The 18,347-nt window shown below is 35.7% G+C and overlaps 1 protein-coding gene and 1 pseudogene across 1 annotated transcript in view; both read right to left on the bottom strand.

The window, feature by feature from the left end:
- The window catches only part of LOC136413265 (general transcription factor 3C polypeptide 3), a 132,894-nt gene that overhangs the window by 25,232 nt on the left and 89,315 nt on the right, over positions 1-18,347 (bottom strand). The window lies entirely within an intron of this gene.
- On the bottom strand, positions 11,271-12,574 carry LOC136410375 (uncharacterized; annotated as a pseudogene).

Genomic DNA, 18,347 nt, shown 5'->3' with positions numbered 1-18,347 from the left:
CTTACTGACGGGGACATAGAATTACAACACGAAGGAAACATGGACAGTTTTTGACGAAACTATAGCTATTCAAAAGTAATAATTTATTAAAATTTCCACATCATCGATCAAGTGAAAGCATCATATCTGGCACGTTTTTGCAGTTCTTCGGGCTATTGTAATGATGTCCATTTCTTTCGCCTTTGTGTACGTTTTTTTTAATTTCTTGCCGCTTGGGGGTTTGGGGGAAAATTACCGGAAATTTGTCAAATTTAACCGAGGTCGAATTGTTGGTTTCCGCCAAGGTGATAGTTTTTCCTTCCAGGAAATTTCCTCGAAGCAGCGAAGAGATTTGTTTCAAGGGATTTTTTCCCGTTTCTTAGTTATTGTCACATGTCCTTCAAGTAATTTCTCCTTAGAATTCTAGGCTTTGCTATAAAAAAGAAAAACGATTTTTCCATTCCTCTGGTCAATGTTGCATGTATCAAAGGGAAATAAATTTTAAAAATTAAATTTTCACCGAAACAGACTTCGTTAGTTAACGTTTTCAGATTGCTTTAAGAGGATGTTCAAGGATTCAAATTGTCAAAACGTATAGGGAAAATACGCTCTTTTTGGCAAAAATTGCACAACCATGAAGGTGTAGGAAATGGAGCACTAGTTACTTAAGTTCCAAGCAGGAACACAGTTCAGTTATTTTGTCCTCTGCGCAGAAATAACATCAGGAAACCTGTAGCATATTCGAGTCACATATTTAGGCACTCATCAAAAAATCTCAGCCAAAAGAATCCCCATATAGAGCGCTACAAATTCACTATATGGAGATCTTCTAAATCATAACACACAGCATTGGGAAATTAAGGCAGACCTGCGCAGTTTAATGGGCATTTTAGATCAATCGAAAATTTCTTCCGGAGATATCTGCGAAAAAACGAATGTTGCAAATCTCGCTTTCCGACGTATATCTGCGGAAGTTTTATACTGTTTTCCAATCTTAAAGAGATTTCTGAAGCAGCATTAAATTGCGCATATTTGCCTCGATTTAACCGATGCCGTATCTCTTACTGGTTGAAAGATGCCCATAGATTTCCGCGAATTTGCAGACTCAGAATAGAAAACGTTTCCGGATGGAAAGGGAATCTGTTTTGCTAATGGACTGAGGCTCGCTTCTCTGTATCTGTAGAATAAAAATTAATAAAAAATATCCCCGACAGGGGAATTTCGTAATCAGACAAGAAAGAACGAGCATATTGCAAACACTGAGGCTTGGAACATTTGAGCATATGTATACTTAAAAACTAAATGCCACTCGTATTTCACAGACGCCTTCGTTCACTTGTAAACTGCAATCCAGGGAGTTATTTTGTCCAGAACTTTCTAAAATATCGCCTGTTTCCAACGCAAACAGACGCGTTCGTCAGGCGCACCTGGTTTGTTTTACTGGTCCCGAATTTATGAAATTTTAAATTGGCTCCAGAGTTTGCCCAACATTGTTGAACAGCTGTTCTGGGACCAGTTACACTGATTGTATTTCAAACAAAACTTTTCGCCTTCGCCTTTTTCTTCTGCAAACTCGTGCTCTTTGAGGTGAATAATGGAGTTGTGGCCCCTTTTGGTTTATGCAAATAACCCCTCGACTACCATAGGAAAATCAAACAAACCCGCGGGTGTATATCTAAGGAAAGTCATACGCACTGCTAAGTAAATTGGATAAATACATATTGTGTGGGCCAGAGAAGTTTCCAAAGTCCGTATGTGTGCGTTAGTAGCTGTGTCAATAAGCTTTGTTAATCTAAAGGAGTAGGGAAAGTTCGGTGTTGCACGAAGACGAAGAGGCCGCAAGTAACATAAGCCGTGATAGTAATTTCTGCAGGCATCCTTTGGCTAATGAAGAGCACGAAGACGACGTTCCCGAAGGGGAGGATTATCTGGAAACCGTTTCCAGAGAGCTGTCTCTTAAATCACACTTAGCGCCCGTTTGCCAACGTGGCAAAAACCGGCGAAAGGGGAGATGACATCACTGTTATCAGGGGGTTAGGAAATAATCCACTAAGCAGAAACAGTTTTCAGGGGGTGATTAAGATTTTGCTCGGGTTAGAACGATATTGAACTTAAAAATTCCCCATTTCGACTGTTTGAACATTAAATTACGGAGTATCGTCCCTTACCCATCGGGGGTCAAATAAGATTTTTGGAACTGCGACGGTCGTTCATTTAATTACGAGGGACCAAATTAAATTTCCCCTCAATTGAGATTAATCGTCGTTTTTGAAGTATGAAATTATCCAATCTATGGAGTAGAGTGTCACTTGCCTCCCCCATGGGGACGTCGAGTTTACCCTCCTCGATCCCGAATCGAATTAGGGCAAACTAAATAGTTTATGCAATTGGAGTTTTATTTTAAGACGCTTTCACACAATTTCCAATAGATTTACATACATTTGCAAGAAAGCAATTGAATGTATGTATGTAGGTGTTGTTATTTGCTCAGTCAATGTATTCTTACGATGACCCTCTAAACTAGAGAAAACTCGGACAAAGGAGGAAAGAATGATGGAAGTGGCCAGTAGAAGTGGTAAACAAACAGATTTGGAAAAATTGGCGGCCCGCCGAGACGGCCATAGATTGATTTTGCTTGTCAAGTGTCAACAAACAAGGCCACTGGCCAGATCGGGGTAAACAATAGGGGCTCTTAATCAGGGGATGAATTAGGGAGAAAAGGCAGTAAGGGCTTTAGAGATCCGATATTTGATAAGAGCTCTTCAATTTAGATTTAACGACCATAAGCGATAATATCAGTTTGAATTGTAATACCTTGTTGAATGATACACCCAGTTCATGTCAATGCCCAGTTGGGTTTGAATAGTTGGGAATCTAAAGTTAAAGCAATTTTCACACATTCGACAACGTTCAGCAATCTCTGAGAGCGGCGTTTAGGCATTTTTGTGCAATTAAATTTTTAAAATCTTAAACAAAACCCACACGAACAGGGCCAGAAGTTACATATATGAATCTGTCCCGTCCATTTGCATGCATACTACAGCAACTGGCATCGGTAATAGAAAAGGTTTCCCCTCCGCTGAAGAATGTTTTTTGGTTAAAAAAAAACTGGCTGATTAAAAAGATGCGGCACCCAAGCAATTACTGTACGAACGCACACACACCCGAGGAAAATGCTCCAGCAAATTCGGACAAAATGGAAAGACAATCGTTACAGCTGGCCAGTTTTGAACCCTCTTTGCCTTACAAGACAAACAAAATAATCCCACGTCCTTTTTCCTTCAATCACTTCATTGGAGCATTTCCAAATGTAATTTTTTCCTTCACGTTTCTTTGCACTTTATGAATGATTATGTTTAGATCTAGGTGTTTTTGTCATAAGAACAGAAAGAACAAATGTTCGATAGCTTTTTCCTCTCGGGATAACAGGTTTTTGTATAGCGTGCAAATTGGAAAGCTAAACGTAAATGAAAGACAAAAGCTGTCCATTTTTGATCCAAAATCATGGAATAGTTATAGCACAACCGAGGAATGAGAGGCACTTTCCTCCAAAGATGTGCGCCTAATTTTCTTTTACTACCAGTGTTTTGTTTTATAAAAAAGAAACGGGTGTTATTTGAACAAATGGGACGCAATCGAGAATACTAAAAACCAGAGGGAGTAAAGGTATTATTTTCCTCCCTGCGGAGCAAATGAGACAAAAAGTTGTATTTTCTATGAAGGAACCAAAAAAAAGATTGCTGTAGAAAATTTTTAAGAAGAGAGATATTACTGCATCCATGTTCTCCCCTTAATAGCTTTGCTAGCTAACCTAAACTAATCTCTTACCTAGATCATCATCAGAACGGCTATCATCTCAAAAAATACTGTCACGGTCAGATCTTTACTTAACTGGTCTTATCTGCCGCTCTACTCATATAAGAATATAACAGTTTTACATCTGTTTGTAAACATATAATAGAGCCCATTAATCCCCACACTGCAGTGCAAATGGAGAGTTCATCATTCACGCTCGATAGCATTTGTTTCCTATAATACATTCTATTAGTAATAAACACAATATATCGCTCTCTGGAATATATAGGTCTACTAAAATTCCCCGTATTATGATGACACTCGCCACAATGTTTAGTAGGTCTTAAATTTCAAGTTTTAGGAAGCCTTTGAATCTGATACCGCGACTCGCTGACACGGCAGCAATAATGAAACTTCAAAATATTACTGAATTTGTTGTTAATTATTTAGTGATTTAAGGTTTCATTGATTAGAAGTTCCGGCCAAAATGAATTGTGCAAATCAGTGAGATCCTAGAAGTAAACCAGGTGAAGCCTTTGTAAAGACAAGAAAAAATGATTTCATTAAGGCCTATTTATGCACAGGGATTAGGCCTCAAAAGGTAAACAACAACAGTCCAACCCTATGCCACCCAAAACGCATGTGTCTATATTTCTCCGTCAAAACAGCTTCTATAACAATAATCATCTCTTTCACTTTCTCCCGCACAACATACGCATCCTAAAATTTAGCGTCGTAACCTTATAAATTATATTCTGTCCTTTTTCCTCTCGTTCTAAATCATCACAAATAGGTATAAAAGAAAGAAAAACGCATTTCCTCTACAATTTCTCTCATTAAAAATCTGGAGGTATATAACTGCCATATAACTGTCCTTTTCGAAACACTGGTGTTAGACAAAGAGGAAACAAGCAACAAAGTGTTCCCCCATTAGCCCCCACTGCAGATACAGTTACGGCGCTGGCAATCAAGTCGCTTGTGGAGGTAGAACGGAGCCTTCCTATTGGTCGATGGGAAAACTTTTTGCGACACCCGTCATGTTTGAAAATTATGTTTGACTGATCGGCGTAATTTCAATTTATTAATTTGGGATTTATAAATATAAAAATAATTTAGTAAATTTTGGAAAATGTGTGTTTTATGCCATAATTCACAACTACATGGACGTGATACTGTCGAGAATTGCAGATGTACCTAATCTTCCCGTCAGCCCTACTAGAAACTCCAAAGTAAGTTTCCATATTATGCATTTCCGAAGCAAAATTATTTAAAGGGGATTTTTAATTAATTTCCAGAAAGTGCTATTTTCCATTCTTCGACTATTGTTATATTATGGCTTTATATATTATGTCGCTTGATATGATGTTGCATTAGATTCTGTATACGGTGTGGCTTATACGGCCTGACCTAGGTTGAGTTACAGAACGCCCCAACCTAGCTCCACTCATACTAATTAACCGCAACTAAGCATTATCATTTCTAATCAAGAAGAACAAAGCAAAATAAATTATAATAAAACCTCGAGCCCCTTTTGTTCTTGTTTATCTGGCTGACAAAACTAACATGACGGGGCCACTCCCCGGTCACGTAATAATTCTCGAGCTCCTCGCCCAACCGAAAAAAAGGACATCATTTCGAAAAAAAATAGAATGGCCATAACTCTGGACGATTATACGGTTCCAAATTACAGCCTGTCAAACGGCCACTTAAATGCGCTGCCATTTAAGGCAACACCCGAAATTGGATACGTCGTAATGCGTGGGTTAGGTCTTTCGTTTCGATTATCTTTGCCTGTGTAGAGTAATAAAACTAAAGGACAAATAACAATTATTATTCTATAAGTTTCTAAAACTCACAAAAGCTCCGATTTCTGGGTATAATTTGGCCCTTAGAGCCAGACAAACATAACGACCTCCGAAGGGAACAATTTTGAATTTTCCATTATTATTATTATTACTATCATCATGTGGTGGTTTTCCAGTCTCTCTAGCATCGACGTTATTTTCCAAATACGGAAGTTGTCGTAACGAACTTAAACTCTATAGGGGATGATTTCGGTCCTGGAAACCGAACGGAAGTTTTCAATTTATTATTAGTCTGCTGCTGATGGAAAGAAGCTTTGAGCAAAATGAGGCATTTTCTCCTACATGAGTATACCTCACTTCGCTCACTGTTGAAACTGCACACAAAACGAGGCAGGCACTCTAAATTCATACGGATAATTAATTTTGACCCGACACGAATTTCCATAAGAAAAACATCTTTTCTTGAAACAAAGATGAGGACCTCTGATTAGTATGCAACACGGGATACATGCATAATAAAGCTCTCTGTGTATACGAAATTTTTATGGCCTACTAATTATTACGATCACAACAGAGACGGACTCAAACATTGGTAACGTCGCAGTTTGCTAAAATAAGATTCTAAGATACGTCGAAAACCACTGAAAGTTTATAATCTTGGGGGTTTCTAAGGGATTCGTGAGGGAAATCCCTTTCGAGAATTTTAAGAACTTCTAGATTGGAATAAGTTTCTAATTAGGAAACTTGTCTTTGATGGTTTTAGAGTATCAACCCGAATTTTTCGAAAGAGGCTTTAACTAACCTGAGTCTAAACGATGAATCATATTCAAATTTGCATCATCAAAACTGCATCATCAGTGGAAAAACGACTCTTAAATACTAATCTGTTGAACATTCTAAATCTATGGGTGTTTCTAAGAGGTTCCTAGACTGAAAGTTTCTAATTAGAAACTTCCTAGAAATTATGAAAACTAGCTTTAATTAGCTTTGTTCAACTTAAAACTTCTTTGGAAGCTGCATAGAACTAAAAGAAACATTTTATATTCAGATTTCTTTAAGTGGTTTTAAAATATTTTAGAAATTCGAAATATCCGAAGAAATGGGACTTTCAAACAATGTATCCATATACTAAACAGTCCAGTTCTAAAGAAATTTGTAGCCTGAAAAAAATTTCTAGCTTGAAAATTTCTAATCAGGAAAATATTAATGCATAATTGAGGTGTGGGTTGTAAAGTCCGGTACTGCGTCTTCGTTGATTTACATTCAGAATAAGACTGAAGACAATGCACCAAAAAGATTAACAGTTCTTATATGGGCTGGCTTGCTGTCGGACTTGAGCATCGTAAAAATTAATTAAGCGCAAACGAAACATGTTAGTGAATATGGACTTTTCGATTAAAATTACTGTGAAATTGTGAATTAATTTTAAAGCTTAAATTTTCAAACAAACACTTTTCACACGGTCAATATTTAACCGTCCGTGATTTAAATAAATAGAATTTGTTTCATTCAAATTCTTAACAGCATTGCAATAATTGTCAAAAAACGCCAAAGCTTATCATAAGGTATTACATTTTACTTTAACCGGAAAGTTCGTACATTTCTAAAACAATGAATTACACTTCACAAATAGCGATTTATGTCTTTAAGTGCAGCATAATGGAATAGCATATTTAAGAAACGTATTGTCAATGAAGATTATTAACACACAATAAAATGAATCATCGTAAAGGACATAGGATTTTGATTTCCAAAATTCTATTTGTCCACATACACACTGGTTCCAGTTACTCTTGATCCTGTATTGAGCTTTACTGGTTTTGGAGATATTGTAGATTTTATGTAGATAAAGTTTAATATTTTGATGTCCCTACTCAGACACTTAAAATTAGAATTTTCTTTACGTTTATAATATGAACTACTCTTAAGAAGGAATTTATCGGTGTAGTAGTATTCAGTTGTAGATATCGTACATTTTTGCAAGCGAACTTAAAATTTGTATGACTCTATTCAAAGGCCTAAAATTCGATTTTCTTAAATGAGATTAAATATCGTAATTTCATCCAGAGGAACCAATAGTAACCTGAATTAACTTAATGTACTTAGAAAAATTTTCAGTGGCTTGTTTTTGAAGTTGCGTATGTCAATTTTATCATATTTTGAAAATAATCAAGTAGTAGCTCATTTTCAGCTGCCCCATTGTTACCATTGCTGATTTGACTATATATTTCTCCCATAGTGTATAAGTAGCTTGCTCAGCTGCATTAACCTAAGCTTAATGGCCACTCAAATGCGTTATGTAAACGAGGCTTTAAAAAGGGTTGCATGGCTGCTAACAAAGACTCTCCTTTGATTATTCGAACAAAGGATGTTTAAAACGAGGTCCCGTGTTTTTAGAGATAAGTCCGCTTGTGATTCGGGCCCAAGGTACACAAACATCGCGAGGAAATGGAAAAACAAACTTCACTGAGAGGCGGTTTCGGGGGGGAAATGCAGCAGGAGGTAATGGATTCTTTGCTTTTTTCTTTTTTTTTTCTATAGATAAGGATTTTTTATTATTAATGAAAGAGAGCCGTTTTCGAGGGAACATTTTTAATTTATTTTGCTGAAAAGCAAAGTTTTTGTCGGGGTTCATTAGCGAATTTCTCAAGTTTTAATGGTATCAGTCAACGTCCTAAATTTTAGGATGAAATTTGAGAACGACAAGTTTAAGCATGGAAAGAGAGAAGGGTGCGTCATTAAGAAACTGGGGCAATTACGCGCCTTAAAAGGATATCTATACAGAAATGCAAAAGAAAATTTGATTTATTGAAATTTTGGCACACCACTGATTTCGATTTGAATCGATCCGCCACTGGCTTAAAATAAGTAAACCAAAGCGAAGTATAATTTTAGTACGTTTCTATTTCGAGGCTGAAAGGAAAACAAATTTTGGTCGATCATAAAAGTTTAAAAGGTGTTAAATACGATGTTTGGACCTAAATTATTACGAGTTTGCTTTCGTGTAACGATTAAGATTGGGGTGGATTAGGGTTTGTTCCTTTTTCCTTAAAAATCTTTCTCTTCACCTCAAAAAGAAAACATCATCAATCACTCATTGGGCGTGTTTAAAAAACCGGTCGCACGGAAGGTGGCTTATTAACCTTGTCACTGAACTTGATGGGAAGAGTATTTCTGGATGCTTCCTTGTCACCTAGGGATTTGGTCGTTTTTTGATGTTATTTTAAACCGAGAATGTAATTTTGTCTTCATTTTTCAGCAGAAATGCATGAACATGAAACTGAACTAACCGAATGCAGTTTTAGGGAAGCCATTCGCATGCTAATCCTAATCTAGTTTCTCCTGACCTACAGAGAGATTTAAACTTGGTCTATCCGTTTAAGTTGTATCTGGGTAAACGATCAGGTTTACCGATAGCAGTGCAACGATACAAAGTTATCGTGCACCGACCTTTCCCTATAATCATGCCAATTACTTCCAATCTGATACCACTTTAACCACGCGCTGTTGCCAATCCCATATGCACTGAATTCATCCATTATTGCCTCATAGAATATAACACCATTATTTATCGATATTTTCACAGCCTCAGAAGGTACTTAGTCAATAACACTTTCACATCGCACTTTAGCTTGTTGAAGCTACACAAATTTGGTGATGGATAAACGTGGCAATGCCGGTGGGTGATACAGGCGCCAGATCGATAGAAAAATCCCTAATTAGGAATGCACAACCTATCGATATCCGAATGCGAAAAAGTGCAGTCACGAGCGAAAGAAAGCTGCAAGAAATAAATTTGCATGAGCTCGCCCTGACATTTCGCTCGAACAACACGTTTTTGTTTACGGATTGCATAAAATTAAACACCGGCCCCATAAACATATCGTGCTCGCCTGCAATTATCGATCAGTATTCGGAAAAAAACCCTCGATGAAGGAGGAAAAATCTTAATAGGACTCAAGTATTATGCATTAGACAGGCACGAACTGTATGCATTTCTGCATTATGTTTTTCGATTTAAATGTTATAAAGTTAATTTTATATTTGAATAAACATTATCTGCAGGTTATCGTGCTATCAATGAAAAGATTTCACTGAAATTCAAAATCAATCAAATTTTCCAAATTTCTATACATGTTTCCTCCCTCCAACAACACTGAGCGAACGAATCTGCACAATCATCGAACTCCGATCAACGAATTTGAATTTGTTCAAGGACGACGATCAAACGAAAAGGAATTGAATGAAAATTTTGTGTTCAATTCACCCTCAATGTTATTCACTCCGAGTTTGGTAAAGATGTGTATTCACAAAGCGAACTAGTGCTGATCAAGCATCGAACTTTGAATACCGAAGGTCGGTTGAAGTTCGTTCGGCCCCAATTTGTTGTTTTTTGCGAATTGAAGAACAGGGTCAAGCTAATACAGGTTAAGATCTGGTTCTAGTTTTAATAATACTTGAGTATTTTTTAAAAAGTCATATTGGCGGCTCTATTTTTGCTGGATATATTCACTAGGATATTATAAAAAATATTAATATTATTTGATTTTTGTGCAAGTTGTCACTAGAATAGATATTGGGGACAATGTTTAATCTCAGGTGTAAACTAAATTTGTTGGCTTTTTAACAGCATGACAAACATGACTTTACCTTTTACAAGTAAACTAATCAGACCTAACGTACCGTTTTAACGATAACATTCAAATTAAGGTTTTAATTGCATATTTAGGTTCTTACTGTTTGTATTTACCCTGAACCGATCAACACAATTCGAAACATTCAGTATATTAAAAGTTTCAAACCAGATATCCGATTACAGAGTTAAAATACTATGCAAAATATTGAAATGGTACTGTTTCTCCACGTACATACTCATGTGTAGCCTTGCTCACGAAAATAGGCGATTTCTCTCCGTGTAATAAGGGAATGGGCGTGGCCTGATACAGGTATTCGACGACACGAAAAGTGAATAGTCCACAATCAATGCAATTTTGACACGCTTTCGTATGTGTGTATATTTAACAAATCTCTGACAACAATCGTAGTCCGTTCGCATGCGGTGTCGGTTGACGGATGGCGAATTCGGGCACCCGCATCAATGTGGCAATTTGGCCGACGAGAGCTATTTGTGTCTGTTTAAGTGGTGCGGCGCTAAATACACACTGGTGAGGATGCCTGAATTCGTCATATGTCAAACGCGACCAGAAACATTTGCGAAACATTTTAACCTATCACAAGGGGCTGATAGAACCATTTTGTGCCCTCGGAGGGTTAAAAATTAAAGGGTTGAACATTCTCAGCCTCACTAAAAAACTTAGTTTTTTAATTTAAATTTGATAGAAACCACTTAAATAATCTAAAATTAACGTTGACGTTAACTGTCTTAGCAGATTTACAACCACAAGAACTATTGGCTTTGGTAGTAGCACGTAATCAGTGAAGTCGCAGGTTCTCGATTAGCCCCATTAATGATTTAACACTATGATTGGTTACTTTATGATTGAGTGTCTGAGTTTGAGATGGTAACTGAATAGCCTACTGGTAACTAAAAAAAAACAGCAGTTCAAATATATCTTGTTTAATTAAAAGTGAGGTAACTTATTTACTTTTATGAGTCGACCTTTCAAACGTATTTTTTTCTCAGCGCTAGGTGTCTGCTTCGAACTTTACTGGTCTAGAATAAGTGTCGCTTCACGATGAACTGCTAACACTAGAAGGGCCAAAACAATTTCCTGAATCACTACTATTATCTTCTTGTAATATTTTGTCAATAAGCTCCAAAATTTCCCATTTGAATCTTCTCTTTTGATGAGTATTCATTAAGCTCATATCAAGCAATAGGCAGAGCAAGAATTTCTCATCTGCACTTTCACTTGCCTTATCATAACGTGCTTGTTTCGCCTCAAAGCATTCCTCCATCAAGGATTTCTCTGCATCCGTGCCTGTATTTTTTCTTTTCATACCGATGGAACGATTATCCATTTTTTGAATTGGTTGAGAAGTTTTTGGTACACCAACGTGTTCAGTTTCATGTAACTGCGGTTCGGTTTTAGCAACTTCCATTTCCCGATCAACTTCCTGGCTTTCTTGCTCTTCATTCCCTGCAGTATCTTCGTAGCTATCGACATTGCTTTGGTTTAGTTCAGTCTCGATTTAAATTATCTTTCTGCTCTCTACTAGTCTTAAGAAATGGAATTAGAAACTGTAGAGCCTCTTCTAAGTAGTATTTTTTCTTGATGATGGCAGTTGAGCAACTCGACGTTTTTTTTGAAGATGTAGGAATACAGTTCTTATATTTTTCCAGCGCTGTTTACACGTTTGCACTGAAACATTAGTTAAATTTATTTATTCAGTTATTACAATTTCAATTAGGATAATTGTAGTTATCAGTACCGAAACCATTAACTTTTTAGTATTTTGAAACCTGTAAGTAAAAACTATTTAAGAAGATCTCGTAACTACAGATTTTCAAGAGAGCGAAAAAATGTTGAACCAATTTCAATCCCGTAGTAAATCCAGCATGCGTTTCGCTCACACATTTCATTCGAATAAAGCAATAAGGTAGATATATCCAACCCATGGAATTTAATAGATGCAAAGCAAGATCAAGTAGTTGTTCCAATTATTGACACGGCACAGCCCCAAATTAGTTGGAATTATCTCGAGGCATATCAAAGAGAAATATTGTGATTATTCCATCACAGCTGTGGTTATACCGTGTCAATAATGGAATAATATTATATAACCAATTTATTTAATCAAAAAATAGATCTGCCTCTTAATTTCTATGAAAATATCCTGGATTTCGTTAAATATACTAGTCTCGGTTTATGATAGAAAAACTTACCAGATTCGCACATGATCTGCGCAATTTCTCCCCATGCTTTTTCTCTGATGTTGATACGCGTATAAGATGCCTTTGTAACATCATATAAACATGTGTACGCTGCAATAAGGGCCACAAAATTAAAATATTTGGCAGTTTCGTTTGCCATAGGGCCGTTCCTGGCAAGGGTAAAACGCAACCGCAACTGACGATGGCGGCAGCAAGTTGCTTTTTAGTTGCGAATTGTGTAGAACGCGTATTTAGCACCGTGCAGTCGCATTGCAGTTGCATTGATGGTTGTCGTTAGAGATCTACAACTATCGATAGCAGATAACTTCTTGTCAACTGGATTTTTGCCTAAAAAATTCTATTATTCCGTTTGTCATATCTATGTTACCCCCATCCCTTATGAAATTGTGTGCCATCAAATTTTAATTAAGACGCCAAAATGTGTCCTTCTTGTAGCATAGTAATATCTTAAAATATCATTTTAAACAGTCAAACAATTCTCGAGACATCCTCTTGTAACGCTTTAAGAGATTCACCCAAAGGAGACATGAAGACTTCTATTTACTTTACGGTTTTATAATGGGAATTTAACAATAAAAATTTAAAGTAGCTTTATACCATCACTGGAAACTACAAGTTTATAACAAGTTTGCATATTTGTTTTCATAACCTTTTAATAAGGCCGATAGTAACGATTACTAGAATATTTATAACAAGTGTATATAAGATCTTCCGTCATCGATCTTATAAACATGTTATCTCTCAATTTATGTAGTGGTGTTAGTAGATACGACGTTAAACATCAAGTACTCTTAAACAATCTTCTGCATAACTGAAGAGCATAACTCTGATTCCACCATACTTGCTTCTTTTTATACTATTAATAGGTGATAAAAAAGTGTATCATCATACGAATATGTAGTTAAAAGTCTCAACTAGTGACCGGTCCAAGTGGAGGATCTGTTACCTTACAGGCATTTTAATTTCTGTGTAATAAACTTTTTAATTTATTACACAAAAACTTAAAAACAATGTACTAAAATTCTTTATATCGCTGAATTGTTCACGTCCTTGCATTTTTTAGAAATACGAGTACCGCATTCACGATACAAACTAGACCGCAATGGAAAATTAATCTTGTGGATCTGCAAATCTCCATTACGGAATTTAGTGCAATATAACAAGTGTATTGAATGCATAGAATGCAATTTGGGAGGAAATACCACTCGTGTTTTTTTTTCTGAGCCAGATCGTCTGAATAGTTTAACAAAGAGTAAAACCTTCGGCATACATAAAAAAACGGAATACCAACAAGTCTCTAACTATGCAGGACTATGTCTTAAAAGGACATAATGTTCTCTATAAATAAACCCAAATTTAACCATAAATTGACCTATAATTCAGTGATCACAGTGATCTAATGTAAAAAATATATTAAGATAATAGTGTACAGAAAATGCCTTAGATTAGGGAATAGTGTTCAGTAATTTAATCCAGAGAATGCATTGGATGAATACATTATATTATTTAAGCCAATGAGTAAAATTCGTCAAAGATAGTAAATCTAATTACATCAATTTTATATAAAAGTTTAATCAAAATTGATGAATACTGGTTACATGGTTACAAAGCAATGAATACACTGATGCCACGCAATGCTAACGTCGATTTAAAGATACTCAATATCAATGCAGTAAAACATGGATATTTAAATAAATTACAGGTTATTGAATTAAAGTAATAATTCTTTAAAGGTAATAATATGCGACTTTTTGTTAAGTGTAGTTATCATGAAAACAAGTGTCAAATGAAATTTTATCGTTAATTTTATGATTCAAGATGAGTTGGCTTTTATGTTTCGCATTTAATTCATACTTAATTTAAGTAAGTTTATTGCAATTTTAACAAATAAAAATACACCACGATTGTGAAGTACTTATGACCCTCGCGTGTTAGATCCCTCAGGGCTGCACGGTTCGGGACTTAAACTTGACGTTCGGGTCATAATGATGTACTTTACAACTTTGGTTGGGGTTATTATCCTCTTTTGTCGAAATTTCTCGTTATTGACATACGATTACATGCAGTATGTGGGTGCCTAAAATTTCAAAAACAAAAGTATAAAAATGTTAGAAAATAATTTATCTTATAACGCACAAATTCGTGTGTCTATTTTATAATCCTAAGCTTGTGCAAATTTTACATTAATAATATTCATGAAACGCGTTACTCTTTTGCAGTCTTTTATACCATTGAACCGGTTTGCCATTTAATAATGAAATTCAACACTTAAAAGTTATTGGTATATAGGAAAGAAAGCACTTTTGTTACAAATAAGGCGGAATGGATCAGATTTAGATCTGATAATACGCTGAAAAGTGGGCTGCTATCAATATTGTTATCTTCAATTGATTTCAGAGCTCTTGGTTATTATTTTTCTTTCCTTTCTTTTTTGTCCCCTTTCCTGCCTTTCTTTTTCCTTGTTGAATGAGAAAATTTTAATCCCTAATTTACTACAGACATGTCTTCGATCTCTTTCACCGGATAATCGGTGAATCCACATGACTTGTAGACATATTTTGACAATCTTGTTCGAATTGTTTATTGTAGTTCGTTGTTGCGAATTTGGTATAAAATTTTATGAGTATTAGAAAATGTTCAATAACTTCTTGTTCGTCGCTATACTAAACTAATACTTAAATCTTAGTTTCTCCCACAGTGTCACAAAAATAAACAAATTTCAAAGTAAACTCGGAATAAACTAATTCATCATGGCCTGTGGTTGCTTCTGTTTGTCTTTTCCCAAACATTTTTAAAAATCTTTGGACTTTGGGTTTCAGGAAAACCGGCCTGAAGCCTTGAAACCACTCTTCATTGTGGATTCCATTAAGTGCTTTATTGCATCTTCTAAAATAGAAGCAAAATGTTGTTTGGTCAGTTGAACCTCTTTTCCATTCCTACACCGCTTGTTTTCACATTGTCTTCAAGGGTTTAAATCAAGCAACACTTACAGACTGAAAAATTCGGATAGAATCGCATATACACCGCCATTGTGAAATACTTCGGACCTTCACGTCTTAAAACCCTCAACGGTAGGCGCTTTGAGATTCGTGTCATAACAATGTATTTCATAACCTTGATGTATAATATACTATTATTTACAATTATATTAAAAAACAAATCGCCTTCCTTTGTAGGATGATTAGCAGGTTGGAATTTCGCAATACTTGCAAGTATTGCGAAAGAATCCTCTCCCTTTCTTGAATTATCATTGGAAAAAAATAGATTACAGTGTCATCTCAAGGGGTGTACGTACGTATTTGCTACAAAGAGACGTCGCAGAGTTATATCGAATTCCGCTGCTGTCATATTTTTATTGCCTTTACGTTGAGATTGACAGATCATTTTAGGCGTCCTTTCCTGCTGTATACTGCATATAAAAGACGGTTTTGCCAGGAATAAGAATTATCTCAGGGGCGTGCCTACTGCAGTGATCACTTCGATCAAACCAAATCATAAGAATTTAAATGGCGTATAGAAAGGTATGGACATTAACTCTATACAGCAATATTGCAATCTATTGGTAATAATTTTGCATAATTTGTAACAAATTCAAGGATACACCACTGAGTTTGTGAATACCTCAAAATAAGCTCGTTTCCAGTAGAATATTTCGAGTCAGGTTGATGTATACGAGCTTTGAAGGCATTTTCTATTCGGGTTGCGTTTGATTTGGTGACACTTGCGGGAAACGTGACTCTTCTTGCATAATCAAAACGCTGCCTCCAATATCCCTAGGGTTGTCGTAAGGTTGGGACATTTTGCCATTTTTGCTATTCGAATACTTATTTGGAAATTTTCAAGAAACTTTTTACTATTTTCTACGTCCCCTTAAATGCAAATCCAATCAAATACGACTGTATCGATACAGTAAGTTTAACCGCAGCGAAATCGATAAATAATTCGGAACGAACAGCAATTCAAGGTGAACAAAAGCACGACAACAAATAATAATCGCAAAGTCGATGATTAATATTACGCGATGCAAATAGAAAAAATTAGCCTGAGTCATTCAGGAAAGCTATTATGATCACCTGACAGGGCAACATCGTGCCTGGTTGGCAGTTTTCAAATTGGAAAGCTAAATTATTGCTCCGATAAATTCGTTTTCCTCGATAGCATTCCTCTGTAATTTTCGATGACAAAGCCGCATGAGTCATGAGTCATGGATATGGAAATGAGTAAATGAACAAAGGTACAAATGGACGAAAATATGCTCGATCATATTGGAGAGCGAACAGTGTTCACGTCGATGGAGATTCATCACCTCAGGGATTTTAGGGTATAATAAACATGATGCTGTCTGCTCTCTTAATGAATAGAATTTTGATTTTTTATTCGAGAAACAAACACAATTTATCTATTCAAACCGAGAAACGAAATGTATTGAACGATCACCCGTACGATTTTTTTGCATTGCGTACACTTTCAGGTTTGAAATTTTGTCACTATACATTCAAATCGAAATTTTACCATTTTTTAGTCTATAGGTTTAACGATTATTTTTCTTCTTTGGATTTAGCTTGTTTATGAAGACAACTGGAAGCATAGATGTAGAGAAAGCTTTCTAGATCCATATTTAAAAATTTTTTTTTCATATATGTATACTACAGCAAAATCATGTTATATCGAATAAATCTTGCCAGTAGGTACAAAGTCCTAACTTAGCAGCAAATCTAACATTTCTTCTTTCGTATCTAATATTTCTTTATATTTCATTTCATTTCAATCCTCCTAATTTCCTTAAAAATCTGAAATAATTTCTTTCCCTGCAGCCTCTTGCTGTCAAATCCAGTTCAACGCCCGGTTGCTGGCACGAAATTTAGTTAATTTAATATACATATGTCTACACCAAGAATTATTGATGAAAAATATTATTTTTTGAATTCATTTGCGTATTAAAATTCATCATATGTAAATAATATAAAGAATTTGAAAATTAAAAATGATCAATTTATTTTAGAACAATATGCATGAAATCAATTTCGGATGAAAAAAATTTTCAGATTGCACCATGTGTATGGGTCTAACATTATCAAAAATTTTTGTATGCACAAGTTACATTCGGAGAAGAGTTTGTAGAATTCGGTGATAGGTCTTTGTGACACTCATTTTTCGTGACTAAAATCTCTTTCTCTCGAAATATCTTCATTTCGATACTGTTTTCAGGTCATAATAGTGTGGTAAAAGTGTCATTTCGATTGCGAAATATAACGAGAAAAAAACTTCTTTTGGGAATTCCCACTCATTTAACTTTGGTGCGTCTCAGTCGTTTTATTCAAATGTGTGCACAAAGAAAATTGTAAATCTGTACTGATAGGAATGGTCAGATATTTATGATATTTATATTTGAGAATTTCATCACTACTACGACCGACTTTTTCGGAAATTCGTATTGGTCCGCTCTGTATCTCTCAACATCATCGGCAACACCGGCGCACGGTACCACATCTTCGGTACGTCTTTAGGCAATAAAACAGCCAAGAAGTGGTACCAGGGCCCGCTTACACATTCGATACGAGTAACTCCAGTGGCCCCGGGAAACCGGTTCTTGTTCTTATTGTCTTAGAATCGGGATTTATCTCCCGAGATTTAAAAGTATACAGAGTGAGAGAGTTCCCATTTCACAAATTACTATAATTTCTGGTAAATTTAATAATTACTTATAGGGAATTATATTCAGTGAAGTAAGTGGATACTTGCAGGAGCTGAAAGCGTTATTGCATGTGCAAGATAGAGGAAATATGTAGTTGCTGCTGCTGAATTGCAAATTATCGTTTTTTGTCACAAAGCTGCATGATCGATTGCACGTAGATATATGTATGTGGTTATTTGAGTAGCCCGAAACCAAACTAACGATATGTTATTATTAC

Source organism: Euwallacea similis, chromosome 1, assembly GCF_039881205.1.
Source record: "Euwallacea similis isolate ESF13 chromosome 1, ESF131.1, whole genome shotgun sequence".
NCBI lineage: Eukaryota > Metazoa > Arthropoda > Insecta > Coleoptera > Curculionidae > Euwallacea > Euwallacea similis.
Note: the sequence above shows the minus strand (reverse complement) of the source record. Positions and strands in the feature narration are given on the sequence as shown.